This window comes from Rousettus aegyptiacus, unplaced genomic scaffold (assembly GCF_014176215.1).
Source record: "Rousettus aegyptiacus isolate mRouAeg1 unplaced genomic scaffold, mRouAeg1.p scaffold_m13_p_1, whole genome shotgun sequence".
Taxonomy (NCBI): Eukaryota; Metazoa; Chordata; class Mammalia; order Chiroptera; family Pteropodidae; genus Rousettus; species Rousettus aegyptiacus.
In genome coordinates this window covers 84,383,601-84,404,189 of record NW_023416284.1, presented here as the reverse complement: position 1 = coordinate 84,404,189, position 20,589 = coordinate 84,383,601, and the positions used below count along the sequence as shown (strand labels likewise).

Here is a 20,589-nt window from a genome sequence, read left to right as displayed (position 1 = left end):
TTTGTAGAAGCTACTCAAATTTACAGCTTCAGTTTCACAGACAGATTTTTATTTAGAAAGACTATTCTGCCAGTGGTGCAGATTTATGAGACAGAGGAAAGGACCAGGCTGAACTTGGAGAGACCAGTTAAGAGACAATTAAAATAATAATCTAAAAGATATGGTGAGACTCTGAATGCAGGCAATAGCAGTATGACTCAGAAGAGGGGAAAAACTTAAGAAATCTTGAGATGGACCCAGCCTGACAACCAGAGGTGTGATTGGGGAGGACCCAGGATAGCTGAGCTTCTGGCTCCTACAGCACAGTGGGAGTTAATGGGGAGAAGCAGGTTAGGGTGCAGAAAGATGGACTTGTTGGGATTGATATCAGGGAGAGCTATATCAGAAACAATAAAAAAGACATAAGCAATATTAAAATTATAAATTATAATTTCAGAAGTGTATTTCCAAGCACATTTTCAAGGCAGTAGAGTTATACTTCATTGTCTGCCCTTCTGTAGTTTCTCTTTTATTTTCCTTTTTATCAATGTGAGAACACTACTTACTGAAAGGAAATGACACTTTTTTCCTCCAAGGAGGTCATTAGCACTTCTAAGAAAGCGTTATTTGCAATATTCGTTGACTTCATTGAGAAATGACTGGAAACCCTTGTGAACATCCTCATGCTTGTTTACAAAAATGCCTATTAACAGAAAACACCACCATCTTCCAACGTTACCTTCTAATACCCTAAAGAGTGACCTCCAAACAAATGCTTGTATTGAAAATTTTGTGGAGTAAAAAATTAAGAAAAGAAAGAAAAGGGAGAGAGGAGGAAAAGGAAAACAGGAGAGAGAGAGAGAGAATATGAAAGGAAGAAAAAGAAAGAAAATTATGTGTGTTCCTATATAAAAAAAGAAGTTTGATTTATTTATAGCAAAGGTTTGTCAACCACAGCACTATTGACAATTGGGGCCAGATGGCCCTTCAGTGAGGGGCTGTCCTGTACATTGTTAGGATGATTAGCAGCATCTTTGGCCTCTCCCCACCAGTTGCCAGCAGCACCTCATCAATTATGACAACCAAAAATGACTCCAGACAGTGCTAAATGTCTTTGAGGGGGAACGACAGTCCCCAGCTGAAAACCAGTGTGACAGATTTATTTATGCCAGGAAGGCATGAAAATAGGAGGCAGGCAGTCAGAAAAAAGTCTTTGAAATTAAATCTAACATATCTCCAAGAAATAAAAAAGTGAAAATGTTTCACCAGCAATTTTACAGAATTCTCCAAACCAGATAGTGATTTAAATGTCGAGTTGGAATGAGAATTCAGGTTGTTACTGTATCCTCCTCTCTTCCCGTAAGCTAGAAGAAATAACACCCAGGGAACCCCGGTTGGGGGTCCATGGATGTACTTCAAGGGAGCATCCATACAAATGTACATATGACAACGTTCTGGGACACTTTTGCCAGATTGTAAAAGAAATTTGAGACACAGGAGGAGCTAAGGACTGCTTCTTTAAAGTATTACCCACTACCTCCTTTGTACATATGTCACAGAGAACACATTTCAGAGCAATAAGATTATATATTCCCACTAAATAACTTCAGAAGATAAAGTTCTCATTTATTTGTGTTACATTCTTCGTTCGCGATGCACAATCACACAGCAAAAATGATCCATTTTATAAAAAGTTCATTTAGATAGCTGTATTTCAGTTTTAAATATACTTTTAGCAAAAGTTTAAAATAAAACAAAGTTGAAATCTTTGCTTTTTGGTGAAACAGAGTTGTAATTTTTCCTTAGTTATTAAAGATACACTTTTGCTATAACATATTGATGCTTTTGTCTAGAGAAAATAAACTTATCATTTGATTTCTCCCATGAACACTGTAAGAAATTCCTTCGCCTATATAGTTATCTTTCTACCCACGTCTGCCCTTTGCCCATCACCACACTGCCCGTCCTGCCACCTAGGAAGGCCACACTGGCTTTCATCTTCTGGTGTGAAAAAATGAGTGTGGGCTCCAGGCCCTGCTGGTCCAAGGTCTGGCTGTGATCCAGGCTCTAGCCAGCAATAGGACTCCAGACTTAAAGAATATGAAAACATACTTCAGCTTATTATATCACGCATGTGTGGCTGAATGCCACTTTTGTACTCTGCAGTGTGAGGAGCCATGCGGTCCCCTGGAGAGCAGAAGGGGAGCACAAGAAAGGGGAGCAGAAGTGCATGCAAGACTGCGCACCACTTGCAATAGACTGCACTCCCCAATCGAACTGCACTTCCCAACAGAAGTGCATTCCGCACAATAAACTTGGTGCCTGACGTTTCATCCTCTTGCCTGTGTCTTGTGCATTCTTCCAACTGGGCCTCACACCACCGAACCTCCCCTTCTTGGGCAGCAATATCTCTGACACTGACACTCAGAGAGCCAACACAAACTGCCTTTTTATCTATAATTTTACCCTTTTATATATGCATGTATGTTTTTAGCTCAAAAAATTTAAAGCCACATATATGTACTAGTTTGGAAAATTAGAAAATAAGTAAAACAAAGTTACTAGAAACTCCACCCAAAGATAAGAACCATCATGCACAGATTCTTTTTTAAAAATTGTGGTAGAATACACATAACATAAAATTTACTATCCTAATCATTTAACTATACTTGTTTGAGATACTGTGGAATTAAATATCTTCACATTGTTGTGATGTCATCATCACTACCCATCCATAGAACTCTTTTTTTAATTGCAAAACTGAAACTTTGTACCATTAAACACTAACTCCTCATCTTTCTCCCCGTCATGCCCTGGCAACCACAGTTCTATTTTTTGTCTCTTAATTTACCTACCCTCGGAAAATGATATAAATAGAATCATATAGTAATTTTTCTTTTGTAGCTTTCTAATTTCACTTAGCATAATGTCCCTAAGTTTCATCCATGTTGTAATGTGTCAGACTTTTCTTCCTTTTTAAAGCTGGATAATTTTCCATTGCATACATATACCACATTTTGTTTATACATTCATCAACACTTATGTTCCTGCCACCTTTTGGCTACTGTGAATAATGTTGCTCTGAACATGGGTATGCAAGTAATCTGAGTCCCTGCTTTTAATTATTTTCAGTATATACCCAGAAGAGGAATTGCTGGATCATATGATACTTTCGTGTTGGATTTTTTTAGCAACTGCTGTACTATTATAGATTCATTTTTATTTACGGGTGAATCATCATCTTATCTTTCTTTGTCCAGTTTTCCAGTGGACTGCAAAGTGCCTCACACTTCAGTTCTGAAACCACACTCCATTAACCCTTAGGAAGAGTCTTTTTCTAAGTCTCTCTGGACAAAATGGGAAGAAAGCGGAGCTGGGTAACACTGGGGGCTGGAGACAACTATTTCAGCTAGAGCTTCTCCACTATTCAGTGTTTTAAGCTTCCTCTTAAAATATTACGAGAGGACATGTCTCACATTAAAAAAAAAAATGTGTAGAGAGATGGGGAAAATGGCATAGATAATAGAGGCTTTGTTCATCCCTCTAGTGACCGAATCAAAGTTGTGACAGAAAAACAAAGCAAACAGCAAGTAAAGTCACCTGGGATCTAGATGAACAGAAGCACTACAACTAGGGAGAGAAATAACCTGCAAAGGTAGAAGGAAGGAGGGGGCGAAGATTCGAGGCTGCCGGTCAGAGGCTATGGCAGATGCAGATGCTTCTTAAAGGGGCTGTGTCCATGACTGGACTTTCATGGTGTTGTATTTGCTCACTCTGAGCACCAGCACCGGGTTGGCTGCACGGGGGATGGGGCAGCAGGGACTTAGAAGGGGACAATAGCTGTTGGAGTGAGAGCCAAAGGTAAGGCTCTCTTCTGGTCAGAAGTGACCACAGCATCCATTGTGCTTCTGCTGAGCCCTCCCCACTCCCAGTGTGCAGACGCAGTGCCGCCACAGCAGAGACTTCAACAAACTGGATAACAGAGGCCGCTCTACCCAGAGGATTCTCTTACACTCCACCTCCCCCAACTCTTGGCCCCACCCAAGCCACATTCAGATGTGTCTTCCACAAGTCTGGGGCTCCTTGCTGAGTAGCACCTAGACTTACACCGGAGGCAGCTGGCCTTGGTTTCTGGTGTGGCCTTTTGAGGCAACTATAAACACAGCATCTGTGAATTGCTTGCTGAATCTTAACAGGTGGCCCTAGAGGGGCACAGGCTGGGGCTAAACTTGGCCTGCAGCTGAACCCCTCTTAGGACTGTGCCTCTGGACATCTACTACACAAAACTGCACTAATAAGACCAGGAGACTGAAGAGCTTTGCTTAGTACATAGAAAAAGACATAGGAAGGCAGCCAAAATTGGAAGACAAAGAAGCAGAAACCAAAGAATAGAACAGAGACCCAGGAAAAATGAAGTCAAGCAATCTAACAGATGTAGAGTGCAAAACACTAGTTGTAAAGATGCTTGATGAACTTAGCAGAAGTGTAGATGATTTCAGTGAGAACTCTAACAAAGAAATAAAAAAAAGAAAAACGGAAATGGAAATCATAAAAGGGAACCAGTCAGAAATGAAGAACGTTTTATCTGAGATGAAGAGTATTTTAGAGGGAATCAACATAGTGGCTATGGATCGAATCACCAATATAGAGGATGGAGAAGCCAAGGACACCCAATCAGAATGGCAAGAGAAAAGAACCCAAGACAATAATAATAATTTAAGGAGCCTATGGGACACAATTAAATGTAAAATTACACATGTCATAGGGGTTCCTGAAGAAAAACAAGACACTGAAGAGCTATTTGAATAAATAATGATGGAAAACTTCCCTCACTTGGTGTAGGAAATAGTCATACAACCCCAGGAAGCTCAGAGAATCCCAAGAAAGAGGAACTCAAAGAGGCCCACACCATGATACATCATAATTAAAATGCCACAGGTTAAATACAAAGAAAGAATCTTAAAAGCAACAAGAGAAAAGCCATTCGTAATCTACAAGGGAGCACCCACAAGACTTTTCAAAAGAAATTTTGAGCTGATTTCTCAAAAGAAATTTTGCAGGACAGAAGGGCTTGACACAAACTATTCAACATGGTAAAAATTCAGGATCTACAACAAACAATGCTTTATCCAGCAAAGCTATCATTTAGAGTGGAGGACAGATAAAGAATTTCCCAGACAAAAATAAGGTAAAGGAACTTATCATTGCCAAGCCAGTATTACAGAAAATGTTGGAGGGCATCTTTTTTTTTTTTTTTATAGTGACATTGGTTAACAAAATCCAGTAAGTTTCGAGTGTACAATTTAACACTAAGGCATATATATATATATATATATATATATCTATATCTATATCTATATCTATATCTATATCTATATCTATATCTATATCTATATATATATATATATATATATATATAGTGTGTTCACTGCCCACTGTTAGGTTTCCTTCTGTCACCACATATTTGATCCCTTTTACCCCATAGACCTCCCTCCTTCATTCTTCCCCCCAACGCCAGAGTAACCGCTAGTCTATTTTCCATGTTCATGAGTCTCTGTTTGTCCTGTTTGTTTGTTGCTTTTAGGTTTATATCCCACATATAAGCGATATCACGTGATTTTCAACGTTTTCTGTCTGGCTTATTTCACTTAGCGTGATTATCTCAAAGTCCTTCCAAGCTGTTGCAAATGGCAGTATTTCATCTCTTCTTATGTCTGAGCATTATTCCATTGTATATATGTACCACAGCTTCTTTAGCCAATTATCTATGGTAGGACACGTCAGTTGCTTCCATGTCCTGGCCATTGGGAATAATGCTGCTATGAACATCTGTGTGAAAATATATTTTTGGATTTGAATTTACAAGACTTTGAGGTAAATACCCAATAGAGGGATTGCTGGAACATATGGTAGATCAACTCTTAGTGTTTTGAGGAACCTGCATACTGCTTTCCATACTGGCTGTACCAATTTGTAGTCCCACAAGCAGTATATTATTTGTCCTGTTGATAACAGCTGTGCCTTAACAGGTGTGAGATGATATCTCATTGTGGTTTTGATTTGCACTTCTCTAATAGCTAGCAATATTGAGCATCTTTTCATATATTTGTTGGTCATTCGTATATCCTCTTAGGAGAAGTGTCTGTTCAAGACCGCTGCCTATTTTTTTTGATTGGATCCTTTGGGGTTTTTTTTGTTGTTGTTATTGAGTAGTATGAATTCTTCGTATGTTTTGGACATTAGGCTATTATTGAGGCATTGCTTGCAGAAAAAATTTTCTCATTCGGATGGTTGTTTCTTTACCTTGTTGATAGTCTCTTTTTCTGTGCAGAAGATTTTTAGTTTGGTATAGTTCCATTTATTTATTTTTACTTTACTTCCCTTGCCTTTGAGATTAAATTCATAAAATCCTCTTTAACTCTAAGGTCCTTGAATTTAGTTCCTATGTTTTCTTCTATGCATTTTATTATTTCAGGTCCTTAATCTATTTTGAGTTAATTTTGGTGTGTGGTGATAGACAACAGTCTAGTCTCATTCTTTTGCATGTGGCTTTCCAGTTTTCCCAGCACCATTTATTGAAGAGGCTTTCTTTTCTCCGCTGTATGTTTTTGGCATTTTAGTTAAAAAAGATTTGCCCATATAAACATAGATTTACTTCTGGACTCTCAATTCTGTTCTGCTTGTCTGTGTATCTATTTTTCTGCCAATATCATGACATTTTGATTATTGTCACTTTGTAGTATAATTTGAAGTTGGGCAGAGTGATGCTTCCAGCCTTGTTCTTTTTTCTCAGGATGGCTTTGGCAATTAAAGGTCTTCTATGCTTCTGCTGAATCTGATAATTATTTGTTCTATTTTTTTTAAAAAAATGCCAATGGAATTGATGGGGATTGCATTAAATCTGTATAATGCTTTAGGTAATAAGGTCATTTTAACTATGTTAATTCTTCCAATCCAAGAACACGAAATGTCTTTCCATTTCTTTGTATCTTCTTTGATTTCTTTAATAGGGTCTTGTAGTTTTCATTATATAGGTCCTTCACATGTTTCATTAGATTTATTCCCAGGTATTTTATTCTTTTTGTTGCAATTGTGAAAGGAATTATTTTTCCCACTTCTTTTGCTGACACTTCATTATTAGAGTATAGGAATGCTATGCAGTTTTAAACATAAATCTTGTATCCAGAAACTTTACCACTTTTGCTTATTGTTTGAGCAGTGTTCCTGTGGGGTGTTTGGGGTTTTCTATATAAAGAATCATGTCATCTGCAAATAGCAACAGTTCGACTTCTTCATTTTCTATTTGGATGCTTTATATATCTTTCTCTTGCCTGATTGCACTCGCTAGTACTTCCAATGTTATATTGAATACCTGTCCACTACAGCCTTGCCTTGTTCCTGATCTTAGAGAGAAGGCTTTTAGTTTTTGAACAATAAGTATAATGTTGGCTAAGGGTTTGTCATATACGGCCTTTATTATGTTAAGGTACTTTCCTTCTATACTGATTTTGTTAAGTGTTTTGATCATAAGTGGATGCTGCATCATGTTGAAGGCTTTTTCTGTTTCTATAGATATTATCATATAATTTTTATTTTTTAATTTGTTTGTGTTGTGTACAACATTAATCAATTTGTATATGTTCAACCATCCCTGTGCCCCTAGTATGAAGCCCACTTGATTGTGGTGTATAATCTTTTTAATATGTTGTTGTATTCAGTTCAATAGTATCTTATTTAGGATTTGTGCATCTGTGTTCATGGTCTGTAGCTTTCTTTTTGGTGTTATCTTTACCAGGTTTTGGTATCAGGGTAATATTGGACTCATAAAATGAGTTAAGAAGTATTGCCTCCTCTTCAGCTTTTTTGGAAGAATTTGATAATAGGTATTATTAAATCTTCTTTGAATGTTTGGTAGAATTCACTAGTGAAGTCTCTGGTCCTGGACTTTTACTTTTTGGTAGGTTTTGATCATTGTTTCAATTTCCATACTGCTGATTAGTCTATTTAGATTTCTCACTTCTTCTTGATTCAGTCTAGGAAGATTGTATCATTCTAAGTACTTGTCCATCTCTTCTAGGTTATTAAATTTGGTGTTATATACTTTTTTATAGTATTCTGGTATAATCCTTTGTGTTTCTGGGGTGTCTGTCATCATTTTCATCACTGTTTTTGTTTATTTGTGTCCTTTCTCTTTTTTCTTTAGTAAGTCTAGCCAGGGTTTGTCAATTTTATTAACCTTCTCAAAGAACCAGCTCTTTGTTGCAATTATCTTTTCCAGTGTTTTCAGTTTCATTTATTTCTGCTCTACTTTTGATGATTTCTTTCCTTCTGTTGACTTCAGACTTCATCTGTTCTTCCTTTTCTAGTTTTTTAAAGATGAAGTGGGAGGTTGTTTATTTGGGCTCAGTCTTGTTTTTTGAGGTAGGCCTTTAATGACATGAACTTTTCTCTTATGACTGCTTTTGGCATGTCCTAAAAGTTTTGATATGTTCTACTATCATTATCATTCATTTCTATGTATCTCTTGATCTGCGTTTTTATTTCTTCTGTGACCCAGTCATTCCTCAGTAGCATGCTGTTTTATCTCCATGTATTTGTGGTTCTTCCCGCTTTCTTTTTACAGTTGATATCCAGCTTCAAAGCATTATGATCAGAGAATATGGTTTGTATGATTTCAATCCTCTTATATTTGTTGAGGCTATCTCTATGTCCCAGTATGTGGTCGATTCTTGAGAATGTTCTGTGTGAACTAGAGAATGTATAAGCAGCCATTTGGGGATGGAAAGCTCTGTAAATGTCAATTATGCCCAATTGGTTTAATGTGTCATTTAAGGATATGATTTCCTTATTGATTTTCTGTTTGGATGATCTGCCCATATCTGACAGTGGGGAATTTAGGTCCCCTACTACAATAGCATTGTGGTCTGTTTTTCTTTTTAGTTCTGTTAGTTATTGCTTATATATTTTAAGGAGCATAGATATTAAGTGTTATTTCTTCTTGGTGTTTGATACCTTCATCATATGAAGTGTCCCTCATGATCTGTCTTTATCTCTTTTATTTTGAAGTCTATTTCATCTTATATTAGTACCACTACTCCTGTTTTTCTCTGAATGCTATTTGCTTGAAATATCATTTTCTACCCTTTTACTTTGAATCTATATTTGTCTTTGGAACTGAGAGATGTCTCCTCGAGGCAGGTTGTGGTTGGGTTTTGTTTTTTGATCCAATCTGCAAGTCTGTGCCTTTTTATTGGTGAGTTCGGTCCATTTACATTTAGGGTGATTGTTGAAATATGAGGTTTTCCTATAACTATTTTATGTTTTGCTTTCTGGTAGCTCAGTGTTTCCATTACTTCCTTGTCCTTGTGTGTCTGTTTTTTCTTTTCTTTTCTTTTCTCTCCTTTTTTTTTTTTTTTTTGGTTGTGTTTTGTGGGTTTTGCCTCTGGTCCTTCTTGTTTAATGTTATATACTTCAGGTCTGAATCTTGGGTGTGTGGTTACCATAACAAATATGTACAGGATAGTTTTATACACACACACACACACACACACACACATGCACACACACATATATATACATATATACATACAAATGTATATACACATATGTATGTGTGTATAAATAGTCCATTTTCTTCTGTGTGTGTCTTATCTCCATTCCCCCTTTGTGAATTTGGATCTTTGAATTCTCCCCTTTTCTGTCATTGTTGTCTCAATTTGTTCCTATGTATGCTGAATGTTCATTACTCTCTTGTTTCAGCAAATCTCTTCTCATTGTTTAAGCTTATAATGCCCTGTTCTTAGTAAGGCTATCACTCCTCTGCTTCTATTTGCCTGCTAGTTTCTTTACTCCTAGTTATGTTTTTTTTTTTTTTTTGTCATTTTGTTTTGGGTAAGCTGACCCATTTCAGTATTTCCTGTAATGCAGGCCTCATAGTAGAAAATTTTTTCAATTTTTATATGTCCGGAAAGGTTTTTATTTCTCCTTCATATCTAAAGGAGAGCTTAGCTGGATACATTATTCTTGGCTAGTATTTCCTGTCATTTAATAGTTTGACTATTTCATTCCATTCCTTTCTGGCTTGTAAGGTTTGTGCTGAGAAGTCTGACAATAATCGAATGTGTTTTCCTTTATAGATTACCATCTTCTTTTTCCTGGCTTCCCTGAGAATTTTCCTTGTTACTGATTTTTCTTCATTTTGATACAATGTGTCTTGATGAAGACCTTTTTGGCTTGAGGTAATCGAGTGTTCTATTAATTTCAGCTCATTCTTTAAATTTGGGACATTCTTATCTGCTATTTGTCTGAAAATGCTTTCTAATTCCTACACCTTTTCCTTCCCTTCAAGAATGCCCATTACTTTTATGCTTCCTCTCCTAACGGTATCAGCTAGTTCTTGTATTTCTCTTTCATTATTTTTCATTCTTCGATTTCTCTCTTCTTCCTTCTGATTTATTTCTAGATTTCTGTCTTTGATGTCGCTGATCCTTTCCTCCATTTGGTTGACTCTATTTTCCAAGCTTGTTATTTCATTTTTCATCTTTTTCAGTGTGTTCTTCATCTCCAGAAGTTCTTTTTGCTTTTTTTTGAAGGTTTCAACCTCCTTGCTAAAAAACTCATTCTGCTCATCTAGTTGTTTTTTCAGTTCCTGAAATTGTTGATATGAGTTGTTTTGGATTTCATTGAATTTTTTCAGAAGTACCGTACTGAATTCTCTGTCATTTAAGTCACATATTTCTATTTCTGTAAGCTTATTTTCTGGAGATGTTTCTCTTTCTTTCTGAGATGACTTTCACCTTGGTTCTTCATGTTGTATAATGGACTATTTCTCCACCTGGGCATTAATGGAAGTATATTCTGCTTTTTTTCCAGAAAGAAGATTTGTTATATAAAAGTCTCTCTTTAGTCTGTTGCAAAGAAGGCATTTTTCTTTTGGTTTCCAGTAGGTGACATCTAAGACTTTTGTATCCTTGTTTTGTATAAAGGTTTAATAGATATATATTCAATCACACTCACTACCTTCAGTCTCAGTCCCTGTCAGCATTAGTGACAGTTTTGGTAGCATTTACTCAAATTCCCCTTAGGCTCTGTGGTGTTCAGTCTTGGCGGATATGGGAGGACGTGCTTTCTGGATTGGCGAATGTAGGCTGTAGCTTAGCCTCCAGTTTTGCAACCATGGCTGTTAATAATCAACTGTTGTTTTTCTGCTCTCCCCACTTATCTAATTTCTCTTTTGATCCCTGGGCACTGATACTGCATGGAGCTCACAGCTCTCACAGGCAGGGTTGTTCAGGGAACCCGCCATACCTTCTCTCCTCTCTCTCCTCCTACAGGGAGCTCCGCCTGCAAGAGGCAGCTTCTTTGTTTCTCCCAGTCCACCACCTGACACCTGGAGTTTTGACCTGTGGTAGCCCTTATGCTCAGAGACCATGCTCGGACATGCTGGTTTGCAAGTTGGGTGTTTTTTGTTGAGTTTTAGATGTTCAGCTTATTGTTGTTTCAAAGGGAGAGATCTAGGGATATCTCTTACTCTGTCATGTTTCTGACATAACCCCCTGGAGGGACTTCTTTAAGAAGAAAACATATGTATCAAAAATGTGAATAAATAATGATAATATCTACATTCCTATCAACAATTTCCTATAATAGAAAAGAATTAAGTGCTCCAACCACAAGATAGAGTAGCTGAATGGATAACAAAATAAGACCTCAATATGTCCTGCCTATCAGAGACTCTCTTCAAATTAGAGGATACAAACAGACTAAAAGGAAGGGGATGGGAAAAGACATTGCCTTGATCGACCTAGAGGGTATTGCACTGAATGAAATACGTCAGATAAAGATAAATATCTCGTGGTTTCACATACCTGTGAAAAGAACAAAATAAGGCGCAATAACAACAACAAAAAAGGAAATAAACTCATAGTTTCAGATAATATTTTGAGGGCTACTAGATGGGAGGGGGTAAGAGGGATGGTGAAAAAGGGCAAAGTGATTAATAAATACAAATGGATAAGTTATAAAATAGTCATGGAGATATAAAGTGTAGCATAAGAAAAATAGTTAATAATGTAGTAATAAATATGTAAGGGGAAAAAGGATACTAGATTTAGTGGGGTGATCATTTCATGAGTTATATAGATGTCTAATCACTATGCTATACAACTGAAACTAATATATTATTGTATGCCAAATATAATTTTAAAAGCTCATTGAATTGTACAATGTAAATAAGAGCAACTAATTGTCCATTATATTTCAATAAAGCTAGAAAAATAAAATAAGCAATGCTAAAAGCTAAACGGGAAGAGATTAAGAAGTACAAATTGGCAGTTACAAAACAGCCACAGGATGTAAAGTGTAATCGAAAATTTTTAAATAAAAAAATAACCAATGATTCAAAATAAAAAAGTGTGAAGGTCACTCTCTAAAAATAGAATAACAGGCCAAACCAGTGCAAATTCTTCTAAGCTTCAAAAAACGTATAAAATGTCAACCAAGAAAGTACAATAGTGGTATTGTTTGTACAATGGTACCCTACGTATAGAAGTTCACATTTAATGTCGAATGTTAAAATTTCCTCAACTGATCTCAAATCACAAAGTGTCTCAGAGCCTTTGGAGGCACAGCTTGGACCCAAAGGCTGCAGCTGCTGGAAGGCAGCGTGTTGGCCGTGGGCAAGCCCCCAGCAGAGCCGGGTCCAGCCTTCCTCCAGTTGCTTCCAGGCTTACACGATCTCACCTTATACCTGAAGATGTTTCAGGAAAAAAAGGAGCCAGGAAGGGATATTTAAAATTTGAAGCACTGGGCTCACCAGAGCATGGCATCAACTAAAGAAACTCAAAGAGGGAAATAATTAGATAAAAACGATGAGAGACACAGATAAAATTTGAATTTGATTCTACTTGAGCATGAGAGCTTTGCCATCTAGAAGATCCAGGCAAAATCTAGCTTGGTGTGTGTGTGTGTGTGTGTGTGTGTGTGTGTGTGTGTGTGTAATCATCCTGTCTGAACAGGTAAAGGAATGAACTGGAATATTCCATAAATCTTGACTTTGCATTTCAACTGCTTTTAATTCCTCAAAGTCACCTACTTCTAGTTTTCCTGTCATTTCCTTCATCTCATTTCCACACCTCTATTTAGTTCCAATATCAGGTGCCAGTCAGTAGCATGGCATTTCCCATCATTAGCTGCTCTACAGTGATGACACACATTCACACATAAGTATGCCCCCGGGTATGTTTCAGCTCACACCAGTGCCAGAAGGGTTGGAAGGAGGTTAACAGCATGACTCTTTTTCTCCCCTTTTTTCTGTTGCTTCAGTCCCATTTTTACAGTAAAGCTTTTGAGAGGGCTGAAACATTAAACAACATGGACCACTCTTAATAAATCTAAAAAGGAATTAATTTCAATATAATGCAGAACAATACCTATGGGTGTCAATGCCACAATGCTACCATGTCATAAATACACTGCACTGTGGAAAAGTTTGATTTCCAGTCATTAAAATAAATTTGCATCAAACTAGTTTTCCTTTTACAGGTGAAAAAATAAGTCCTGGGACAATTAAATTACTATCACGTACCAATTACTATCATGTTCTGAGAAGTGCGTCCTTAGGCAATTTCATAGTTGTTCAAACATCATAGAGCGCACTTATACAAACCTAAAAGGTACAATAGTAAACACATAAACCAGTAACATAGTCAATTATTATTATCAAGTATTATGTACTGTACCTAATTGTGTGCATTATACTTTAATGCAACAGGCAGTGCAGTAGGCTTGTTTACACCAGCATCACTACAAACACATGAGTAATGAATTGCACTACAAAGAGGTAGAGGGATGTAGAGGTCACAGGCACCTGATGAGAAAAGGTGCCTTAAGTGAGAGTCTCAGATACAAGTTGCTACCTCACCCTCTCTTTTACCCCATACCTCATTTTTCACAGAGTTTCAACTTAAACTTGAGAGTATCTACTGATTCCCAGCTCCTCATTCTTTGATGTAGTTTTTCCTTATTGCCTTGGCTCCAGGCTTACGGGCCCCAGGAAAGATACACCCCTAGCCTACTCACAGGCTGGGATCCCAGGACTTCAACCTTAGACTTCCACTTCTCCAGAAGGAATGTAGAATCCAGGCACAGTGAGAGGTCCTAGAGGGCAGAGGGTGAAAATCCCTGTACTCCACCTTGTTAGATGAGAAAACACTCCACTTTGAATCATTCACTTGGCACTAATCATGAGGAGGCCTCCTTTAGCCTTCACTAGGCTTCCGAATATCCACACTCAGGGACTGGTCACGTTCTCCAGCAAAGGCCACACTGTGCTTCCCCCTCCTCATCTCCTGCTCTCACCACAACATTCCCAGCAGGCTGTTATGTTTTTGAGAAGGTGCAGGGTGAAGAAAACATTTGCCTCTGTTACTTCATCCCTGGAGAGCAGAGATAGCATCACGAACTGTCAAAGCTAGAAAACACGTAGAAACTGTTAACTCTGCTCCTCGTACTTACAGAGGAGAGGAAAGGAGACACAGTTTTTACCCTTTATTCAGGGTCCCAAGGAAAGTTCATGGAAGAAAAAAAACTGCAGTCCATACAGCCTCCTTATCTGAGCAGAGATTTTCCTACCACCACATGGTATTAATATTGTCAGAAGACAGTTATGATGAACAAGTGCTAAGAATGCTTAGGGAATGGAATTTTCACTTTCCAGGAGCAGACAGGCTAAATGACTCCATGGAGTCTCCTTGCCCTTGATCAGTGATGCTGTTTTGCTGAAAGTAAGTTGCTATTTCAAATGGAAAATGATCCTCTACTTTTTCACAGATTCTGTTGAATTTGGTGTACCTATACTAATGCATGTATTCAATTTGCCGAAATCTCTTCTCTCTTCAGTTCTCCCACCACTGGATATTACTCAGCCAGTCCAAAAAGTTAACACGTAATTTATGTAAGATCTACTACTGTTTTTTTTTTTTTTACTACCACACAACAATTAAATTGGTACTAACACAATCCTAAATTCAGAGTACTCAGCTATGAAGTGGTCATGCAGGTAATCCAAAAGATAATCCAACAACTTTTCTGACATGATTCCACCTGGTAACTGCCATTAGTGCCCTGGTAAGTGCATTGTCATTCTCTTCATCATTTTTAAGGCTATTACTTGGAAGTATTAAATGATAAGGAGTTGGGTGGCCACTAAGGTGGACTGTTTGTCTTCTAAATATATCCATTCCTTTTTAGGGTTCTTTGACTGGATGTACTGCAGATAGGAAAGTTAAAAAGGAAATAAAATCCTCAAGTCCTCTTGGAACATTGTATAGTAATATTAGTAACTCTGGTTTCCTTGGGACAGTTCCAGTAATACCTATTGTCCTAGTGTCCTACCTGGTTCAGTGTTTGTCATAGGCTTTTCATTTTTAATAAAGTATTTTTGTTAATAGCTACATTAAACTAAACCAGAAGGATTTGGTAGAGACGCACTTTGTACTTGAAGGTTCTGCCGTGGTCCTTCCTGACAGCGTGTGAGATGCACGTGCAGCAACATCAGTCAAGGCCCACTCGGGAGACAAAGCCATGTCAGTTGTTCGGACAGGAGAACCAGTCTACAGAATTGTTCATTAGGAAAAGGAGTAAAATAAGATTCTTAGGGGAGCAGAAGTAGCAAGTGCATAAGGTCAGTTGCTATCTCCAGGCTGAAACAAGTGGACGAGTGGACAATAAAAGACAGTGAAAAGACTACCTCTACTCCCTTGCCCCTCACTGAGATTCGGACCTCTTTGAAGAGCATGTGGCTCGCACAGGAACCCAAAGCCAGCCACTGACCAATGGGCACGTGTTAGAGCTGGGCAACAGAAGCCATCTGACTTGCTGGTGGGTGGGAGAAGTCTGGAGCTGGTCTATAGAAGCAAAATGCCAAGTAGGGATACAAGTTGCCTGAGGTTGCAGCTATTGTCACTGCAGAAATGGCCATTGCATGCAGAAAGCATGAGAATGTAGTTAGAGATGGTCGATGTGGGCTGCTGGGACCAGGCACTGAGTAATCATAGGACCAGAATTTGGAATGGAAGTGACTTCCCAAAGCTACCTTGGCTCAGTGTCTCCCCAGCACCCTCTATTGAAAAATCCCAACATTGTGCCAGCTAGTGGAGCCATACAGTCATCCCTTGGTATCCAATGGGAGCGGGGATTGGTTTTAGGACTCCCATGGTTACCAAAATCCAAGTATGTTCAAGTCTCTTATATAAAATGGCACAGTAATTGCATATAAAATGCACAACTTCCAATACACTTTAAACATCTCTAGATTACTTATAATACCTAATACAATATAAATGCTATATAAATAGTTGTTATACTATATAGTTTAGGGAATCATGACAAGAAAAAAGTCTGTAGATGTTCAGTACAGATCCCACCATCCTAGGCCTAACTACCAAGTACATGTCAATAACAATGCAATGCTTTTTCCCGATCCACAGTTGGTGGAATCTGTGGATGCAGAACCCAGGGTTATGAGGGCTGACTGTAATGTTTACAGGGTCCAGTTCCATTATTACAGAGCTTATCAATGAAAGATGGTTTTGGAACTGAGAGAGAGTAAATTGATGACTGACAAAGCAGTGCATAGCATTCTCAATTTTAACCTGTGGTTAAATCTGAAAGGAAACCAGTGAATCTGTTTCTCTTTTCCTGACCCTTTCCAGGAGCTTCGCCTTTCGAGGATAGCACATAAGGAACTAACTTATTGATCAAACAACATGTACTGGGTTACAGCAGCTAGGGACAACTAAGTCACCCCAAGTGTTGGTGGGAAAGTATTTGATGTTGTTTTCCCCAACAGCTACTTGGCTTTTTGCTGTGCTTACGAGAAGCCACTATTTGGCAGGGTCAGTTGAAAACATGTGAAGTTATATCTTAGGCTTATGTAAAATATGCACAGGGAAATAAAGGGTGACCAATCAATCCAGTAAAAGGATTATGAAAAAAGCCTAAAGTCTCTGGCAACAGTGGTTTTATCATTCATTGCATAGTGAAAATCTACAGACGTTTATTTATTTTACTGTTTGGTTATACTTTTTTATTTTGCAATAAATTTTTTCAGCAAACAGTGAGTTCAAAATTATGTACTAAATTTTCATATCTCAAGAAATAGAATGTGTAATGTGAACAAAACATTATTTCCCATCCACCATTGGTAACATAGTGCTATCTCTAAGTGTATGAAGTTAAGGAGATGCAAATCTATAAGAAAACGTCAGCATTTCCTTCAAAATTTAGTATTTATTGTAAGAAAATTCTATCCAAAGACAACAATCTAATAAGTACAGCTGCAGGGAGTGCATTCATACACGACTTTGTGAAGTAGAGATTTCATTTGATCAAATAACTGTTACTCTAAATTAGTTTCTCTTATTTTCAATAAGTCAAGCAATACATGAAAGTGTTGGCTCCATTAGAAGAAGAAAAACGTCACATTTTATTAAAACCAATTTCATCAAATGCTTCAAATAAAAAAGCAATCTAAGTTTTTCATTTAATTCATGGGTAGAATCAAAGTTGAGCTTCTGGAAGTTCTCTCTCCCACTCTCCAATCTCCACTGTAAGGAAGAAGGCACTGCCTTCATTGTGGCCATAGTCCACAGTGAATGCCTCCTCAAGGATCAGCTCCGTTCCCAGAGGGAGTAGCAGAGGGATGCCTTTATTATTTGCAACCCTGATAAATTCATAACTGAGGTCCTGGAGCTCCCCAGTTTCCAAGAGCAAGTGCTGGAATACAGGAAGATTGTAAAGGGTGGCCCGGCCCAGCACCAACAGAGAAAAAAATGTCAATATCCAGAAATCGTCTTCCTGGGAACAGAGTCTACCATCCCAGTGAAGATATGAAATGTCACCTGCACACTTGTCAACATAAGTTCTGACAAGTCCCTGCTGCTGAACTTTGGTGAAAGCACATTTGGGCAGTTGTGTCATCACCACAGACATGATATGGACAGGGTCCCGGGCGACCCCACTGCTGTTTTCCTGTCCCACTTGCACGCGGATCAGCACACAGACTTCTTAAATATCCCTCTGCAGAGAGAACAAGCTTTGACATTGCTAAGTAAGCCCTTTCGCTCTTTGCTGTTGGTTGCCCCAACCCAGCTCAAGGCTCGGCTCCAGCTGTACTGCAGCCAGTGCCAGCAGTTTCTACATTGCATCAGGATAATGCCTGCTAAATGCTTTCAGAAAGGAGCTGAGGTCTCCAACTCCGCAGGTGAAAGGTTGATTAGTTCACTGTTGGGAACATGTGATTTGGGAAAAGTTTCACACCAGCTTTGCCCGGCACTGCAAGCATGATTTTGGCTGTGTACTTGTCCACACATCTGGCTGGAAACTACTCTATTTGGGCGACACCATGCCCTGCAAGGCTCCAGTCCAGTTGAGGAAAGATGCTACCCTTTGATACACAAGGCCATGTTGGAAGACAGTCTGGAAGAGCAAGCCATGGAAAAGACACATAGCACTATCTACTAGGCAATCAGTGTGGAGATGCGATGATGCAGAGCTCATTATGCTGAACCACTGCAGCCAGTGTGATGCCAAGATCCCGCTCCTCAGCCCCGACTTCAATGAGAAAGTCGGAATCGCCTTTGATCATGTAAAGAGCTGCTTAGGAGACTTCCCCACCATGCCCAAGTTGACTGCCCCACTGAAAGCCCTATTCGCTGGCAACATCGAGGAGGTGGAAGAGAGAAGGGAGAAGAGGGAGCTGCGGCTGGTACAGGTGGCCCTCCTCTCCAGGAAGCGGACAAGTGGCCCTGAAGACAGGGAACCCCAACAGAAATGAACCCATGCAGAGGAGCCTTACAGCCCATAGAGCAAGAAGGTCAGGGCAAATTTAAGGTCTGGGAGTGACCCTGAACTCAGAAGACTCATATCCTCTACCCTGCGTACGGGCACCATGTGTGCGCCCTCTGCCTGGTGGAAGCCAAAGCGCACTATTCAACCGGAGGAACACAGGAGTAGGTGGGGGTCAAGCTGGGCCTTGGCTTGGTCTCCCAGGTGAGGACTTGCTTGCTAGGAGCCTCCTATGAATGGTGCCTGGCAAAGCCGACCACAGGAATCTGCTGAAAGGAAACAAAGCAGAAGCAACTGGAATTGTAGTGCCAGTTGATTTTTAAAGAAGTCACGTTGAAAAAACTACTTATCCATGCCTGCTCCAACCGAGTTATCCTCTCTACAGGCCAGAGACAAGCCATGTCACAGGGAACATTGGGTCTTGGATATGAAGTCTAAGCATCCAAGACTCAAAGTATAGTATTTCCAAAGATACACAACAATGATTCCATTTGGAACCTGAGTGCTTTGCTTTTTCCTGGTGCCACCACCTATGAGTCTTCCTGTGCAGCCTTGCACTGCGGCCAGGTACCCAGTATGCCCTGGAAACCAGCTCTGACGGCAGTAAGGCCCTTTGGAACCTATCCCCAGGGAGTCACCAGCCTTCAGTAGCCTAGTTTTTTTTTTGACAGAAGTCAAGTTGTGCTGGCTGATAGCAATAGCCTGATTTTATGCACTAGTAGAGCCCGCTGGGCCCACATGATGGCTCAGGAAGATTCGGCCTTCCCATTGTTCTGGGAAACAATGCTGACAATAGACTGGTTCTTCCTTGTCAGTAATAAAAACCAGAATCACTTATTGCTCTTTAAAGTGCTGAGAAATAGCACTTCTGAAGGCTCCCTTGCCCTCCTTATGAGATTTAACAACACTGAGGTGAGTGCTTGAAAATTGAGAGACATTTTAAAGATAAATCTAGTATTTATTTGTATATTCTCCCTATCCAGGAGAATATAGAAATGCTTTTAAAACTCATGTGATGAGAGAGGCACAGACTGAGGACTTGGTCTTTCCTAGCCATGGCCTCAAGCTTCCTCCTGAGGCAGCACCTGTCATTGAGTTCAGTGTCCCTACAAGTTTCTTATTAAAACAAGATGATAGGTCATGCTCAGGGATAATAAATCTATTTTAATAAGATTACTTTTGACAAATATTTGTACATGTATTTAAAGATACTTTCAACCCCCGGCCTCCATTACAAATTAGGTACTGTACTGCCCTTGCCAGGAAGTGAGCAAAACTGTTAGCATCAAAATTTTGCAAATTGTACAGTCTGAGAAGGGTTATTTTTAAGTGTTGGGAAAAATAACTAAGCATTTAAATTTCTCATTGTACACCTGTACTTTGGTTTAGACTGATGGCTCATTTGAAACATTTATAGATTCCCTATACAAACAAATGTAAAAAGGATGCAGTGAAACAGGTCAAATATTTTGCAGCACATAAATATGGTGAAAACTTCAAAAGAATTATATAGATAAATCTGTTGTGGCGCGTTCAAATCCAAGACCCACGGAGCCAATTGAGATTAATTATGAGCCTTTATTAGCCGGCCGGCGACTGAGTGATTTCCTCCACCACGCTGTGTCGGAGAAACAGCCCCGAGCCTCCAGGGGAAGCTGCTTATAAAGCCAGAAACTACATCGTGGTGGCCTTGATCAAGCAAGCAAATTACAAAAGTTAGCTGTTAGCATCTAATACAAAGAAATATGGTTTCTGGTGGACAGC

At 39.0% G+C, this 20,589-nt stretch overlaps 1 pseudogene; it reads left to right on the top strand.

The window, feature by feature from the left end:
- Positions 1 to 19,033, top strand: part of LOC107521710 — a 33,845-nt pseudogene extending 14,812 nt beyond the window's left edge.
- The last annotated feature ends 1,556 nt before the right edge of the window (positions 19,034 to 20,589 follow it).